This window comes from Phyllobates terribilis, unplaced genomic scaffold (genome assembly GCF_046119375.1).
Source record: "Phyllobates terribilis strain yellow unplaced genomic scaffold, ASM4611937v1 Scaffold_40__1_contigs__length_11209783, whole genome shotgun sequence".
NCBI classification, from domain to species: domain Eukaryota; kingdom Metazoa; phylum Chordata; class Amphibia; order Anura; family Dendrobatidae; genus Phyllobates; species Phyllobates terribilis.
The window spans coordinates 3,542,704-3,558,064 of NW_027362800.1; the positions used below are offsets into that span (position 1 = coordinate 3,542,704).

At 43.2% G+C, this 15,361-nt stretch overlaps 8 non-coding genes across 8 annotated transcripts; all 8 read right to left on the reverse strand.

The window, feature by feature from the left end:
- Positions 1 to 175: 175 nt before the first annotated feature.
- Positions 176 to 366, reverse strand: LOC141184754 (U2 spliceosomal RNA). Its single transcript, XR_012259479.1, has one exon. It is a non-coding gene; the product is annotated as a U2 spliceosomal RNA (small nuclear RNA).
- Positions 367 to 1,489: 1,123 nt separating this feature from the next.
- On the reverse strand, positions 1,490 to 1,680 carry LOC141186876 (U2 spliceosomal RNA). The gene has a single exon (XR_012261114.1). It is a non-coding gene; the product is annotated as a U2 spliceosomal RNA (small nuclear RNA).
- Positions 1,681 to 2,801: 1,121 nt separating this feature from the next.
- LOC141185794 (U2 spliceosomal RNA) lies at positions 2,802 to 2,998 on the reverse strand. The gene has a single exon (XR_012260409.1). It is a non-coding gene; the product is annotated as a U2 spliceosomal RNA (small nuclear RNA).
- Positions 2,999 to 9,394: 6,396 nt separating this feature from the next.
- Positions 9,395 to 9,585, reverse strand: LOC141186877 (U2 spliceosomal RNA). The gene has a single exon (XR_012261115.1). It is a non-coding gene; the product is annotated as a U2 spliceosomal RNA (small nuclear RNA).
- Positions 9,586 to 10,709: 1,124 nt separating this feature from the next.
- LOC141186879 (U2 spliceosomal RNA) lies at positions 10,710 to 10,900 on the reverse strand. The gene has a single exon (XR_012261116.1). It is a non-coding gene; the product is annotated as a U2 spliceosomal RNA (small nuclear RNA).
- Positions 10,901 to 12,025: 1,125 nt separating this feature from the next.
- Positions 12,026 to 12,216, reverse strand: LOC141186880 (U2 spliceosomal RNA). The gene has a single exon (XR_012261117.1). It is a non-coding gene; the product is annotated as a U2 spliceosomal RNA (small nuclear RNA).
- A 1,125-nt stretch (positions 12,217 to 13,341) lies between these two features.
- On the reverse strand, positions 13,342 to 13,532 carry LOC141191168 (U2 spliceosomal RNA). Its single transcript, XR_012265168.1, has one exon. It is a non-coding gene; the product is annotated as a U2 spliceosomal RNA (small nuclear RNA).
- A 1,125-nt stretch (positions 13,533 to 14,657) lies between these two features.
- LOC141186881 (U2 spliceosomal RNA) lies at positions 14,658 to 14,848 on the reverse strand. The gene has a single exon (XR_012261118.1). It is a non-coding gene; the product is annotated as a U2 spliceosomal RNA (small nuclear RNA).
- Between the last annotated feature and the right edge of the window lie 513 nt (positions 14,849 to 15,361).

Sequence of the window (15,361 nt, forward strand, 5' to 3'; positions counted from 1 at the left end):
GCTGAAGTTGAACCAAAATGAGCTTGTCATCTGGCTTCTGCAACTTTTAACATGAAAAATCCAATGAGGAGAAGAAAAGCAAAGCCAAAGAGTCCATCCCAAAATCCGACAAACAAGCAAAATGAACAAAAAGCATTGAATTCAATTCTTTCTGATTTTAGAAACTGCATTAAAGAAGGGGTGCACCGGTCCTGGAGATACTGCAATACCAGGTCAATGAGTGGAGTGGACAGAGCAAGCTCTTTTTCCATCTCCCTGTTCTAAAAATCCATTTAATATATGGTCCCCAGATAGGGGACGTATCAGATATTAAACTGATAAGAACAGATACTACACTTGATCTTAGCCAAAAGGCCGAGAAGCGATAACCAGAATTGGTTTCCGACTACGGTGCCACCCAAGGATTCTGAAAAGTCCATTTGTGGAGATGGCCACCTGGACTCCCGTTAAGAAGACATGCTGTCAACCTCTAGATCCCTCACATGCCTGCACTTTTCGGCTTGCTGCTGCTGCAATCCACGCGTTTTAGATCTGCATAACTCCACCTCTTTTAGCACAGTACCCTCAACCCCCGGCTGTTCCCACCCGCCTCAACACCGTTGGAAGGGAGGAGAACCAATTAAGGCGGGGGGGGGGGGATGGAACGAGCAGCTGTCTACCCTTAGCAGGAGGGTTGCTGATTAATTACCTCTCCTGCTGCTGCTGCTGCTGGCTGTCCAGCAGCAGACTGAAGGTGGCTGCTGCTGTGCGCAGGTATATAAAGGCTCAGAGCCTATTATGACACGCGCAGCCAGCGTTCCATTGCCACATTCCGTCTACTGCAGGCGGGATACCTGGATGGCTGAATGTCACTGAGAAGCTCACAGAGACCGCCATAAGCAACAGTTTAAAAGAATGCCACAGACTAATCAACCAAACTTTTTGGGTTGGTTTCTCTTTTATAGTCTGCAGGCATTAAATGAAAGAAGTCAGTGTTCCAGCAGAGGGAGACAACGTTTCAGAAAAGGCATTGTAGCAAACCAAAAAAGAAATTTTAAGCGCAGCAGAGTAACCAGCTCACATACCTGTTAGCTCAGGTGAGTTTAAAAGGCTGCTGTTGATAACAAGGGCATTTGCTAAATAGATGGTGTGTGTGCAACAATATACTGAAAGGTCAATTATATTGTGCAGCTTATCTCACCACCTGTAGTTATTTAGGTGAAAGCTCCAAAATGCTTGCCTAATATGTCTGTTTATCCAAAAGGAAGTATAGAGGGAGAGCTAGATAGATAGCATTGCATTACATTACATTACATGGCAATGCAATGCACAGTTGCTGAAGTTGAACCAAAATGAGCTTGTCATCTGCCTTCTGCAAATTTTAACATGAAAAATCCAATGAGGATAAGAAAAGCAAAGCCAAAGAGTCCATCCCAAAATCCGACAAACAAGCAAAATGAACAAAAAGCATTGAATTCAATTCTTTCTGATTTTAGAAACTGCATTAAAGAAGGGGTGCACCGGTCCTGGAGATACTGCAATACCAGGTCAATGCGTGGAGTGGACAGAGCAAGCTCTTTTTCCATCTCCCTGTTCTAAAAATCCATTTAATATATGGTCCCCAGATAGGGGACGTATCAGATATTAAACTGATAAGAACAGATACTACACTTGATCTTAGCCAAAAGGCCGAGAAGCGATAACCAGAATTGGATTCCGACTACGGTGCCACCCAAGGATTCTGAAAAGTCCATTTGTGGAGATGGCCACCTGGACTCCCGTTAAGAAGACATGCTGTCAACCTCTAGATCCCTCACATGCCTGCACTTTTCGGCTTGCTGCTGCTGCAATCCACGCGTTTTAGATCTGCATAACTCCACCTCTTTTAGCACAGTACCCTCAACCCCCGGCTGTTCCCACCCGCCTCAACACCGTTGGAAGGGAGGAGAACCAATTAAGGCGGGGGGGGGGGTGGAACGAGCAGCTGTCTACCCTTAGCAGGAGGGTTGCTGATTAATTACCTCTCCTGCTGCTGCTGCTGCTGGCTGTCCAGCAGCAGACTGAAGGTGGCTGCTGCTGTGCGCAGGTATATAAAGGCTCAGAGCCTATTATGACACGCGCAGCCAGCGTTCCATTGCCACATTCCGTCTACTGCAGGCGGGATACCTGGATGGCTGAATGTCACTGAGAAGCTCACAGAGACCGCCATAAGCAACAGTTTAAAAGAATTCCACAGACTAATCAACCAAACTTTTTGGGTTGGTTTCTCTTTTATAGTCTGCAGGCATTAAATGAAAGAAGTCAGTGTTCCAGCAGAGGGAGACAACGTTTCAGAAAAGGCATTGTAGCAAACCAAAAAAGAAATTTTAAGCGCAGCAGAGTAACCAGCTCACATACCTGTTAGCTCAGGTGAGTTTAAAAGGCTGCTGTTGATAACAAGGGCATTTGCTAAATAGATGGTGTGTGTGCAACAATATACTGAAAGGTCAATTATATTGTGCAGCTTATCTCACCACCTGTAGTTATTTAGGTGAAAGCTCCAAAATGCTTGCCTAATATGTCTGTTTATCCAAAAGGAAGTATAGAGGGAGAGCTAGATAGATAGCATTGCATTACATTACATTACATGGCAATGCAATGCACGGTTGCTGAAGTTGAACCAAAATGAGCTTGTCATCTGGCTTCTGCAACTTTTAACATGAAAAATCCAATGAGGAGAAGAAAAGCAAAGCCAAAGAGTCCATCCCAAAATCCGACAAACAAGCAAAATGAACAAAAAGCATTGAATTCAATTCTTTCTGATTTTAGAAACTGCATTAAAGAAGGGGTGCACCGGTCCTGGAGATACTGCAATACCAGGTCAATGCGTGGAGTGGACAGAGCAAGCTCTTTTTCCATCTCCCTGTTCTAAAAATCCATTTAATATATGGTCCCCAGATAGGGGACGTATCAGATATTAAACTGATAAGAACAGATTTTTTATTTTTTTTTTTAATTTGGCTATCCCCTGCAGAGGGATAAAACCGTTTATTAAAACTTTAACAAATTACAAGCATAATTAGACAAATACCAAACGTTAAAAGACAAATGAAATTTACAAAACAAAAAAATACAAAGATTTTAAATAATTAGGTTCCATTGGTCAACAAGCCATTTTTTGGAAATATGTACATTCTTCTTTTTGTCAATTAAATAATAAGTATACATTTCACATAAACATAAACTTAAAACATCATTCACTGATAAAACATCTTGTTTAAAAATAGCAATGTTGCGCGCTTTCCAGAGAGATGACTTGGCGCAGTTCACTGTCTTCCAAGCCATTGTGTACTGGTCCATTGTGGGGCATTCCATAAGTCCGTATAGCACAGTTTTATATGTAAAGTCCTTGAGGTCTGCCACCCTTTCCAGTAGGGGGAGCAGTCTTCTCCAGAAATCCTTTGCAAAATTACATGTCCATAATAAATGTTCCACCGTTTCCTCTTCTTGGCATCCGGCTCTTGGGCAGATGGCAGACCTCACAAATCCTCTTCTGTATTGGAATGCCCGGCAAGGAAGACAGCGGTGCATGCAACTCCAAGCCAGATCTCTCTGTTCATTAAAAAGATAAAAAACGTTAATCATTTTCCAGATAGACATAGATTTGTCATCATCATATCTGTCAACATTACATATTTCCTCACTTTTACGTATTTCTTTAATTAGTTTCTTACTATTTCTTAATTCCTCTATTTTCTTAGTCCCTAAATTAAAATCGGACACTATTTTCCTTAAAATCTCATAATGCGTCGACAAATTAAAAGCATGGGGCACAGATATATTAACTTCATACCATCCAAACTTTCTCATAAAAAATCCTGTATTAAAACGCATAAAAAAGGACCAATAGTGATTCTTAAAAAGGGCATTAAAACAGTAAACGAACAGATGGATTAAAAGAAACCTATTAAAATCTGGAAAATCTTTACCACCTTTTACTTTTGATTTCATCACGATTTCTCTTTTCAGCTTTTCCATTTTTGAGTTCCAAAAGAAGGTAAAACAGGTTTTGGTTATCTTTTTTAAAACATTAACAGGCGGGGGGAAAACCATGCTAAGATACAATAAAAGAGGTAAAATCACCATCTTTAAAACCAATACTTTACCCTCCATTGTAAGTCTCCTCATGTTCCACATACATATTTTCGTATTTACTTTCTGTGTAACTGTTTCCCAACTATTATAACCATCATTATTTTCAGTGAATGATATACCTAAAATGGAAATGGATTCGGAGACATTAATTGGTACATCACGTAAAATCATCCCCCCAACACTTAAAATGTTACACTTATTAAAATTGATTTTAAAACCAGAAGCTAGACAAAAGGATTGCACTTGATGGAGAGTGGCCGTAAGTGATGGTGCATCTGTACACAAGACCGCCACGTCATCCATGTAGCCTACAACCTTGGCCTCCAAACCACCGCTTCCAGGCAGAGGGACACCGCATATCTGTTTATTTTGGCGTATTGCACATAACATTGGTTCCAGTGCACAGATAAACAGTAGGGGGGACAGAGGGCATCCCTGTTTCACCCCTGACCGTAAAAATACCTCTTGTGTCTTAAAACCATTCACTAAAATCTTACTTGTACAATCCTTGTAAAATGCTTTAAGCGATAGTAAAAACCCTTCTGGTATGCCCATTTTCTCTAAAACTTTAAAAAGATAAAAGTGTGAGACACGGTCAAATGCTTTTTCAAAATCAATAGATAAAATCGCCATTTTCCCCTTTCTGTCTTTCACATCCTCAATACAGTCTTTCACTAAATTCAGATTGTCCCATATACTGCGCCCCGGCACCCCACACACTTGATTAGAATGAATAACTTTGCTGATGACTTCTTTTAGACGATTTGCACAAATTTTAGCCATTATTTTATAGTCACAATTTAAAAGTGTTATTGGTCTCCAGTTTTCTAATTTTGATTTATCGCCTTTTTTGTATAGGAGGGAGACTTCACCTTTCTTCCAGGAATTTAATAAAACCTTATTATTAAAAACCTCAGTAAACAAATAAAACAAATCATCTTTTAAAATATCATAAAAACATACATAAAATTCTATTGGGATGCCATCAGGACCAGGGACCTTTCCAGTTTTAAAACTTTTAATAGTTTTTAACACTTCTTGTTCCGTTAAAACTTGGGATAAAAACTCTTGGGATGCGGGATCTAAAACAGCTGTTAGTCCTTGCAGCGAATCATCCATTAATTTATTATCTATATTTTTTCCATTAAAAAGATTAGAAAAAAAAACCTCAACTTTACCCAGCATATTTTTTATATTATTCTCACCATCTATATGGTCAATTATCACTTTTTCTTTTTTATTTTTCCTAAAAAAATATCTGGAACACTTTTCATTTTCTTCTATATGTTGTACTCTAGAACGAAAAATTATCTCTTTTCCTTTTTGTTCTAGCCATTTTGAAATCTCTTCTTTTAAGTTTGAAATATCAAGTTGTACATCTATCCCATTGTCTCTGAGCTTAAATAATGTTTGTAGGCGGGTATTTAAAATTCTATATTCTTCATATTTTTCTTTGGCTCTACATATACTCTTTTTAATAAAAAAGTCTTTTATTTTTACTTTCATTCTATCCCACCATACACTCATAGTCTCATTTGTTTTTTTCCCTTTTCTACATTTCCTATAAAACTCAATAAAATCTGATAAAATCTGCGGGTCGGTTAAAAGGGATACGTTCATTTTCCAGCTTTTCTTACCACATTTTTTGTTGTCATTTACTTTTATGGTAAAGGATAAAAGTTTATGGTCTGAAAATATATTAGTTAAAACTTCACATTTGGCAGGTATTGTTTTATCTGAACCAAAAATAAAATCAATCCTAGAGCTACAATTAGCATTGCTCCAAGTGAAACCGGCGTCCTCTGGGCTGTCACTATGACACTCTTTATATATGTCTATCAATTTAGCATCTTTGACTATATCATGTAGCATACCTGAGGTTTTATCGTAGTTCCTGCTTACAGAGCTGGAGCGCCGGTTTTCACCTTTTAAAACACAATTAAAATCCCCTGCTAAGATAAAAGGTTCAGAGTTATTAATAAATAATGGTAAAAGATCAAGCATTTCGGCTCTTTCATTTTTCTCTGGGGATCCATAAAAATTTAAAAACTGCCATCTAATACCATCAATAAAAGCTTTCACTAATAAAATACGACCTGGTAAAATTTCCTGAATAAAATCAATTAAAACGTTCCCTTTAAAAAGTATGGCTACACCCGCTGATCCTGCAGCATTCGATCCGGACCAGACAGATGGCCCACACTTCCACTCATCTTTATATTTTTGATATGACATTTCATGTGGGATATTACATTCTTGCAGAAAAAATACAGATGCAGTAAAACACGTAAAAAAATTAAAAAGAGCAGTTCTTCTCGTGTTAGATTTTATGCCTCTCACGTTGAGGGAAATACCTTTGAGTTCAGCCATCATTAGAAAATGTAGAAATTTTACTTAGGTAACTAAGAGCAACGGATTTACCTGTCCGATGAACCTGATCAGACCACTGGGCTTGCGCCTCCCTCCTCATCTGATAGTATCGTCACGAGAGTCTCCGTGGAGGAGGAAAGATTACCACATTTATATAAACCCGACGCTACACTGGCATAGCTCGGAGGGCTGGCTGGCAGAACCCGCTGGGTCTCCATTGGCTGGCCATGCAGTTCCTCATCAGGTGGGTCCCCGAGGGGTTCCGCCGCCCCTGTTTGACCTGTAGAAGGTCGTCCTATAGGAGGAGGTTGCGCACAAGGCAGAGCCTCTGACTCTTCAGAGGCAGCAAGATCCCGGTCCCCACCTGTAGCAGCGGAGACCGAAACCCCTGAGGGTCCAGCGTCCACGTCCCCTTCTGGAGAAGTGTCCATCTGTTCACCTCCTGCTGCCTCCTCCGAACCACCCTTTTTCTTTTTCTTAGGACCCACCTTTATCCACTCAGCGCCCTCAGCACTAGGAGACCCAGACTGGGCATGGGCTTCTGTGTCGGCCTTTTGCCGGTCCCTTTTGACCTTACCAGTAGTGCCCTTCTGCTCCTTCTCAGCCCTCCTTTTGGACTCCCGCAGGTCCTGCAGCCAGGTTTTGGGATTTGGTATTTTACCTGTCATAGACTCTGGAGACACTTCACTATTTGGTACGCCCTTATTGTCTCCAGAGGCTCCAGGTTGTTGTTCCTCCTCCTGAGGGGTGGTCTGATCTTTTGGTCCTTGGTCGGACGTCTTGGACTTCCCCTTTTGCTCATCTTCCCGAAATCTGTGAGGGCAAGAAAAATAAAAGTGACCTGGAGTCTGGCAAAAACTGCATTTCTTTTCCTTAGGGCATTCTTTTGTCTCATGTTCTTCACTAGCACAATTTCTACATGATACATGACAGTTTTCTTTTGAATGACCATAGCGCCCACAATTTCTGCAATATACTGGCATCCCAGAAAAGAAGAAATCCCCATTTGTTTGCCCTATTTTGAAACGGGCAGGGGGGAGCCGTATACCACCTGGTGTATTTGGATCTCTTGTACACTTCACAAGGAATTTCCACTTAGATGTCCATATGTTATATTCGTTTAATATCTTCCCAATACATTTAACACTTTTAAAATAAATTGCTAGAAATGACATTACTTCTGGAGCAGAAACAAAGGGCGAAAATATTTTTACAATAACCAGTCTTACCTCATCCAGGACGTGCTCAACAATTTGTATCCCTTTCAAAACAGGACTATTTTCAACTTTTTTTAACTTTTCTAGTACATCTCTAAAAATACCTTCTCCGGTGAATGTGATGTCATAGTCACCTCTTCTGGGATAATCCTGGATGGAGAGAATTTCATTCCTTTGTACGCCAAGAAGGTTCCTGAGCACGTCCTGGACTACATACCCTAATTTCCTCATATCCGAGCCACCCGCCGTGAAGTGAACTCGGATAGAGTTTTTTAGCCTCGCATAAAGAGGCACGAGGTTAGGGTCAACCTCCATGGAAAAACGCAACAAGGTTGCAAATTGCAGCCGCTTGCAATCTGCGCTCCCAGTGTTCTTGCAGCGAAAAACACCTGGAAGCTGGGGGATCGCAACTCGTTACCCTGGGACTAAGCCCTCTCCCTAATAGCAGCAAGCAGGTTAAGTCCACCAAAGTGGACGATCCTGCCAGGCCAAGGAGAGGGGTACCCGAGTGCCCTTCAACCACAATCTCCTGCAATAAAGCACTTGATCGTAGCCAAAAGGCCGAGAAGCGATAACCAGAATTGGTTTCCGACTACGGTGCCACCCAAGGATTCTGAAAAGTCCATTTGTGGAGATGGCCACCTGGACTCCCGTTAAGAAGACATGCTGTCAACCTCTAGATCCCTCACATGCCTGCACTTTTCGGCTTGCTGCTGCTGCAATCCACGCGTTTTAGATCTGCATAACTCCACCTCTTTTAGCACAGTACCCTCAACCCCCGGCTGTTCCCACCCGCCTCAACACCGTTGGAAGGGAGGAGAACCAATTAAGGCGGGGGGGGGGGTGGAACGAGCAGCTGTCTACCCTTAGCAGGAGGGTTGCTGATTAATTACCTCTCCTGCTGCTGCTGCTGCTGGCTGTCCAACAGCAGACTGAAGGTGGCTGCTGCTGTGCGCAGGTATATAAAGGCTCAGAGCCTATTATGACACGCGCAGCCAGCGTTCCATTGCCACATTCCGTCTACTGCAGGCGGGATACCTGGATGGCTGAATGTCACTGAGAAGCTCACAGAGACCGCCATAAGCAACAGTTTAAAAGAATGCCACAGACTAATCAACCAAACTTTTTGGGTTGGTTTCTCTTTTATAGTCTGCAGGCATTAAATGAAAGAAGTCAGTGTTCCAGCAGAGGGAGACAACGTTTCAGAAAAGGCATTGTAGCAAACCAAAAAAGAAATTTTAAGCGCAGCAGAGTAACCAGCTCACATACCTGTTAGCTCAGGTGAGTTTAAAAGGCTGCTGTTGATAACAAGGGCATTTGCTAAATAGATGGTGTGTGTGCAACAATATACTGAAAGGTCAATTATATTGTGCAGCTTATCTCACCACCTGTAGTTATTTAGGTGAAAGCTCCAAAATGCTTGCCTAATATGTCTGTTTATCCAAAAGGAAGTATAGAGGGAGAGCTAGATAGATAGCATTGCATTACATTACATTACATGGCAATGCAATGCACAGTTGCTGAAGTTGAACCAAAATGAGCTTGTCATCTGGCTTCTGCAACTTTTAACATGAAAAATCCAATGAGGAGAAGAAAAGCAAAGCCAAAGAGTCCATCCCAAAATCCGACAAACAAGCAAAATGAACAAAAAGCATTGAATTCAATTCTTTCTGATTTTAGAAACTGCATTAAAGAAGGGGTGCACCGGTCCTGGAGATACTGCAATACCAGGTCAATGCGTGGAGTGGACAGAGCAAGCTCTTTTTCCATCTCCCTGTTCTAAAAATCCATTTAATATATGGTCCCCAGATAGGGGACGTATCAGATATTAAACTGATAAGAACAGATACTACACTTGATCTTAGCCAAAAGGCCGAGAAGCGATAACCAGAATTGGTTTCCGACTACGGTGCCACCCAAGGATTCTGAAAAGTCCATTTGTGGAGATGGCCACCTGGACTCCCGTTAAGAAGACATGCTGTCAACCTCTAGATCCCTCACATGCCTGCACTTTTCGGCTTGCTGCTGCTGCAATCCACGCGTTTTAGATCTGCATAACTCCACCTCTTTTAGCACAGTACCCTCAACCCCCGGCTGTTCCCACCCGCCTCAACACCGTTGGAAGGGAGGAGAACCAATTAAGGCGGGGGGGGGGGGGGTGGAACGAGCAGCTGTCTACCCTTAGCAGGAGGGTTGCTGATTAATTACCTCTCCTGCTGCTGCTGCTGCTGGCTGTCCAGCAGCAGACTGAAGGTGGCTGCCGCTGTGCGCAGGTATATAAAGGCTAGGAGCCTATTATGACACGCGCAGCCAGCGTTCCATTGCCACATTCCGTCTACTGCAGGCGGGATACCTGGATGGCTGAATGTCACTGAGAAGCTCACAGAGACCGCCATAAGCAACAGTTTAAAAGAATGCCACAGACTAATCAACCAAACTTTTTGGGTTGGTTTCTCTTTTATAGTCTGCAGGCATTAAATGAAAGAAGTCAGTGTTCCAGCAGAGGGAGACAACGTTTCAGAAAAGGCATTGTAGCAAACCAAAAAAGAAATTTTAAGCGCAGCAGAGTAACCAGCTCACATACCTGTTAGCTCAGGTGAGTTTAAAAGGCTGCTGTTGATAACAAGGGCATTTGCTAAATAGATGGTGTGTGTGCAACAATATACTGAAAGGTCAATTATATTGTGCAGCTTATCTCACCACCTGTAGTTATTTAGGTGAAAGCTCCAAAATGCTTGCCTAATATGTCTGTTTATCCAAAAGGAAGTATAGAGGGAGAGCTAGATAGATAGCATTGCATTACATTACATTACATGGCAATGCAATGCACAGTTGCTGAAGTTGAACCAAAATGAGCTTGTCATCTGGCTTCTGCAACTTTTAACATGAAAAATCCAATGAGGAGAAGAAAAGCAAAGCCAAAGAGTCCATCCCAAAATCCGACAAACAAGCAAAATGAACAAAAAGCATTGAATTCAATTCTTTCTGATTTTAGAAACTGCATTAAAGAAGGGGTGCACCGGTCCTGGAGATACTGCAATACCAGGTCAATGCGTGGAGTGGACAGAGCAAGCTCTTTTTCCATCTCCCTGTTCTAAAAATCCATTTAATATATGGTCCCCAGATAGGGGACGTATCAGATATTAAACTGATAAGAACAGATACTACACTTGATCTTAGCCAAAAGGCCGAGAAGCGATAACCAGAATTGGTTTCCGACTACGGTGCCACCCAAGGATTCTGAAAAGTCCATTTGTGGAGATGGCCACCTGGACTCCCGTTAAGAAGACATGCTGTCAACCTCTAGATCCCTCACATGCCTGCACTTTTCGGCTTGCTGCTGCTGCAATCCACGCGTTTTAGATCTGCATAACTCCACCTCTTTTAGCACAGTACCCTCAACCCCCGGCTGTTCCCACCCGCCTCAACACCGTTGGAAGGGAGGAGAACCAATTAAGGCGGGGGGGGGGGGGGGTGGAACGAGCAGCTGTCTACCCTTAGCAGGAGGGTTGCTGATTAATTACCTCTCCTGCTGCTGCTGCTGCTGGCTGTCCAGCAGCAGACTGAAGGTGGCTGCTGCTGTGCGCAGGTATATAAAGGCTAGGAGCCTATTATGACACGCGCAGCCAGCGTTCCATTGCCACATTCCGTCTACTGCAGGCGGGATACCTGGATGGCTGAATGTCACTGAGAAGCTCACAGAGACCGCCATAAGCAACAGTTTAAAAGAATGCCACAGACTAATCAACCAAACTTTTTGGGTTGGTTTCTCTTTTATAGTCTGCAGGCATTAAATGAAAGAAGTCAGTGTTCCAGCAGAGGGAGACAACGTTTCAGAAAAGGCATTGTAGCAAACCAAAAAAGAAATTTTAAGCGCAGCAGAGTAACCAGCTCACATACCTGTTAGCTCAGGTGAGTTTAAAAGGCTGCTGTTGATAACAAGGGCATTTGCTAAATAGATGGTGTGTGTGCAACAATATACTGAAAGGTCAATTATATTGTGCAGCTTATCTCACCACCTGTAGTTATTTAGGTGAAAGCTCCAAAATGCTTGCCTAATATGTCTGTTTATCCAAAAGGAAGTATAGAGGGAGAGCTAGATAGATAGCATTGCATTACATTACATTACATGGCAATGCAATGCACAGTTGCTGAAGTTGAACCAAAATGAGCTTGTCATCTGGCTTCTGCAACTTTTAACATGAAAAATCCAATGAGGAGAAGAAAAGCAAAGCCAAAGAGTCCATCCCAAAATCCGACAAACAAGCAAAATGAACAAAAAGCATTGAATTCAATTCTTTCTGATTTTAGAAACTGCATTAAAGAAGGGGTGCACCGGTCCTGGAGATACTGCAATACCAGGTCAATGCGTGGAGTGGACAGAGCAAGCTCTTTTTCCATCTCCCTGTTCTAAAAATCCATTTAATATATGGTCCCCAGATAGGGGACGTATCAGATATTAAACTGATAAGAACAGATACTACACTTGATCTTAGCCAAAAGGCCGAGAAGCGATAACCAGAATTGGTTTCCGACTACGGTGCCACCCAAGGATTCTGAAAAGTCCATTTGTGGAGATGGCCACCTGGACTCCCGTTAAGAAGACATGCTGTCAACCTCTAGATCCCTCTCATGCCTGCACTTTTCGGCTTGCTGCTGCTGCAATCCACGCGTTTTAGATCTGCATAACTCCACCTCTTTTAGCACAGTACCCTCAACCCCCGGCTGTTCCCACCCACCTCAACACCGTTGGAAGGGAGGAGAACCAATTAAGGCGGGGGGGGGGGGGGGTGGAACGAGCAGCTGTCTACCCTTAGCAGGAGGGTTGCTGATTAATTACCTCTCCTGCTGCTGCTGCTGCTGGCTGTCCAGCAGCAGACTGAAGGTGGCTGCTGCTGTGCGCAGGTATATAAAGGCTCAGAGCCTATTATGACACGCGCAGCCAGCGTTCCATTGCCACATTCCGTCTACTGCAGGCGGGATACCTGGATGGCTGAATGTCACTGAGAAGCTCACAGAGACCGCCATAAGCAACAGTTTAAAAGAATGCCACAGACTAATCAACCAAACTTTTTGGGTTGGTTTCTCTTTTATAGTCTGCAGGCATTAAATGAAAGAAGTCAGTGTTCCAGCAGAGGGAGACAACGTTTCAGAAAAGGCATTGTAGCAAACCAAAAAAGAAATTTTAAGCGCAGCAGAGTAACCAGCTCACATACCTGTTAGCTCAGGTGAGTTTAAAAGGCTGCTGTTGATAACAAGGGCATTTGCTAAATAGATGGTGTGTGTGCAACAATATACTGAAAGGTCAATTATATTGTGCAGCTTATCTCACCACCTGTAGTTATTTAGGTGAAAGCTCCAAAATGCTTGCCTAATATGTCTGTTTATCCAAAAGGAAGTATAGAGGGAGAGCTAGATAGATAGCATTGCATTACATTACATTACATGGCAATGCAATGCACAGTTGCTGAAGTTGAACCAAAATGAGCTTGTCATCTGGCTTCTGCAACTTTTAACATGAAAAATCCAATGAGGAGAAGAAAAGCAAAGCCAAAGAGTCCATCCCAAAATCCGACAAACAAGCAAAATGAACAAAAAGCATTGAATTCAATTCTTTCTGATTTTAGAAACTGCATTAAAGAAGGGGTGCACCGGTCCTGGAGATACTGCAATACCAGGTCAATGCGTGGAGTGGACAGAGCAAGCTCTTTTTCCATCTCCCTGTTCTAAAAATCCATTTAATATATCGTCCCCAGATAGGGGACGTATCAGATATTAAACTGATAAGAACAGATACTACACTTGATCTTAGCCAAAAGGCCGAGAAGCGATAACCAGAATTGGTTTCCGACTACGGTGCCACCCAAGGATTCTGAAAAGTCCATTTGTGGAGATGGCCACCTGGACTCCCGTTAAGAAGACATGCTGTCAACCTCTAGATCCCTCACATGCCTGCACTTTTCGGCTTGCTGCTGCTGCAATCCACGCGTTTTAGATCTGCATAACTCCACCTCTTTTAGCACAGTACCCTCAACCCCCGGCTGTTCCCACCCGCCTCAACACCGTTGGAAGGGAGGAGAACCAATTAAGGCGGGGGGGGGGGGGGGTGGAACGAGCAGCTGTCTACCCTTAGCAGGAGGGTTGCTGATTAATTACCTCTCCTGCTGCTGCTGCTGCTGGCTGTCCAGCAGCAGACTGAAGGTGGCTGCTGCTGTGCGCAGGTATATAAAGGCTCAGAGCCTATTATGACACGCGCAGCCAGCGTTCCATTGCCACATTCCGTCTACTGCAGGCGGGATACCTGGATGGCTGAATCTCACTGAGAAGCTCACAGAGACCGCCATAAGCAACAGTTTAAAAGAATGCCACAGACTAATCAACCAAACTTTTTGGGTTGGTTTCTCTTTTATAGTCTGCAGGCATTAAATGAAAGAAGTCAGTGTTCCAGCAGAGGGAGACAACGTTTCAGAAAAGGCATTGTAGCAAACCAAAAAAGAAATTTTAAGCGCAGCAGAGTAACCAGCTCACATACCTGTTAGCTCAGGTGAGTTTAAAAGGCTGCTGTTGATAACAAGGGCATTTGCTAAATAGATGGTGTGTGTGCAACAATATACTGAAAGGTCAATTATATTGTGCAGCTTATCTCACCACCTGTAGTTATTTAGGTGAAAGCTCCAAAATGCTTGCCTAATATGTCTGTTTATCCAAAAGGAAGTATAGAGGGAGAGCTAGATAGATAGCATTGCATTACATTACATTACATGGCAATGCAATGCACAGTTGCTGAAGTTGAACCAAAATGAGCTTGTCATCTGGCTTCTGCAACTTTTAACATGAAAAATCCAATGAGGAGAAGAAAAGCAAAGCCAAAGAGTCCATCCCAAAATCCGACAAACAAGCAAAATGAACAAAAAGCATTGAATTCAATTCTTTCTGATTTTAGAAACTGCATTTAAGAAGGGGTGCACCGGTCCTGGAGATACTGCAATACCAGGTCAATGCGTGGAGTGGACAGAGCAAGCTCTTTTTCCATCTCCCTGTTCTAAAAATCCATTTAATATATGGTCCCCAGATAGGGGACGTATCAGATATTAAACTGATAAGAACAGATACTACACTTGATCTTAGCCAAAAGGCCGAGAAGCGATAACCAGAATTGGTTTCCGACTACGGTGCCACCCAAGGATTCTGAAAAGTCCATTTGTGGAGATGGCCACCTGGACTCCCGTTAAGAAGACATGCTGTCAACCTCTAGATCCCTCACATGCCTGCACTTTTCGGCTTGCTGCTGCTGCAATCCACGCGTTTTAGATCTGCATAACTCCACCTCTTTTAGCACAGTACCCTCAACCCCCGGCTGTTCCCACCCGCCTCAACACCGTTGGAAGGGAGGAGAACCAATTAAGGCGGGGGGGGGGGGGGTGGAACGAGCAGCTGTCTACCCTTAGCAGGAGGGTTGCTGATTAATTACCTCTCCTGCTGCTGCTGCTGCTGGCTGTCCAGCAGCAGACTGAAGGTGGCTGCTGCTGTGCGCAGGTATATAAAGGCTCAGAGCCTATTATGACACGCGCAGCCAGCGTTCCATTGCCACATTCCGTCTACTGCAGGCGGGATACCTGGATGGCTGAATGTCACTGAGAAGCTCACAGAGACCGCCATAA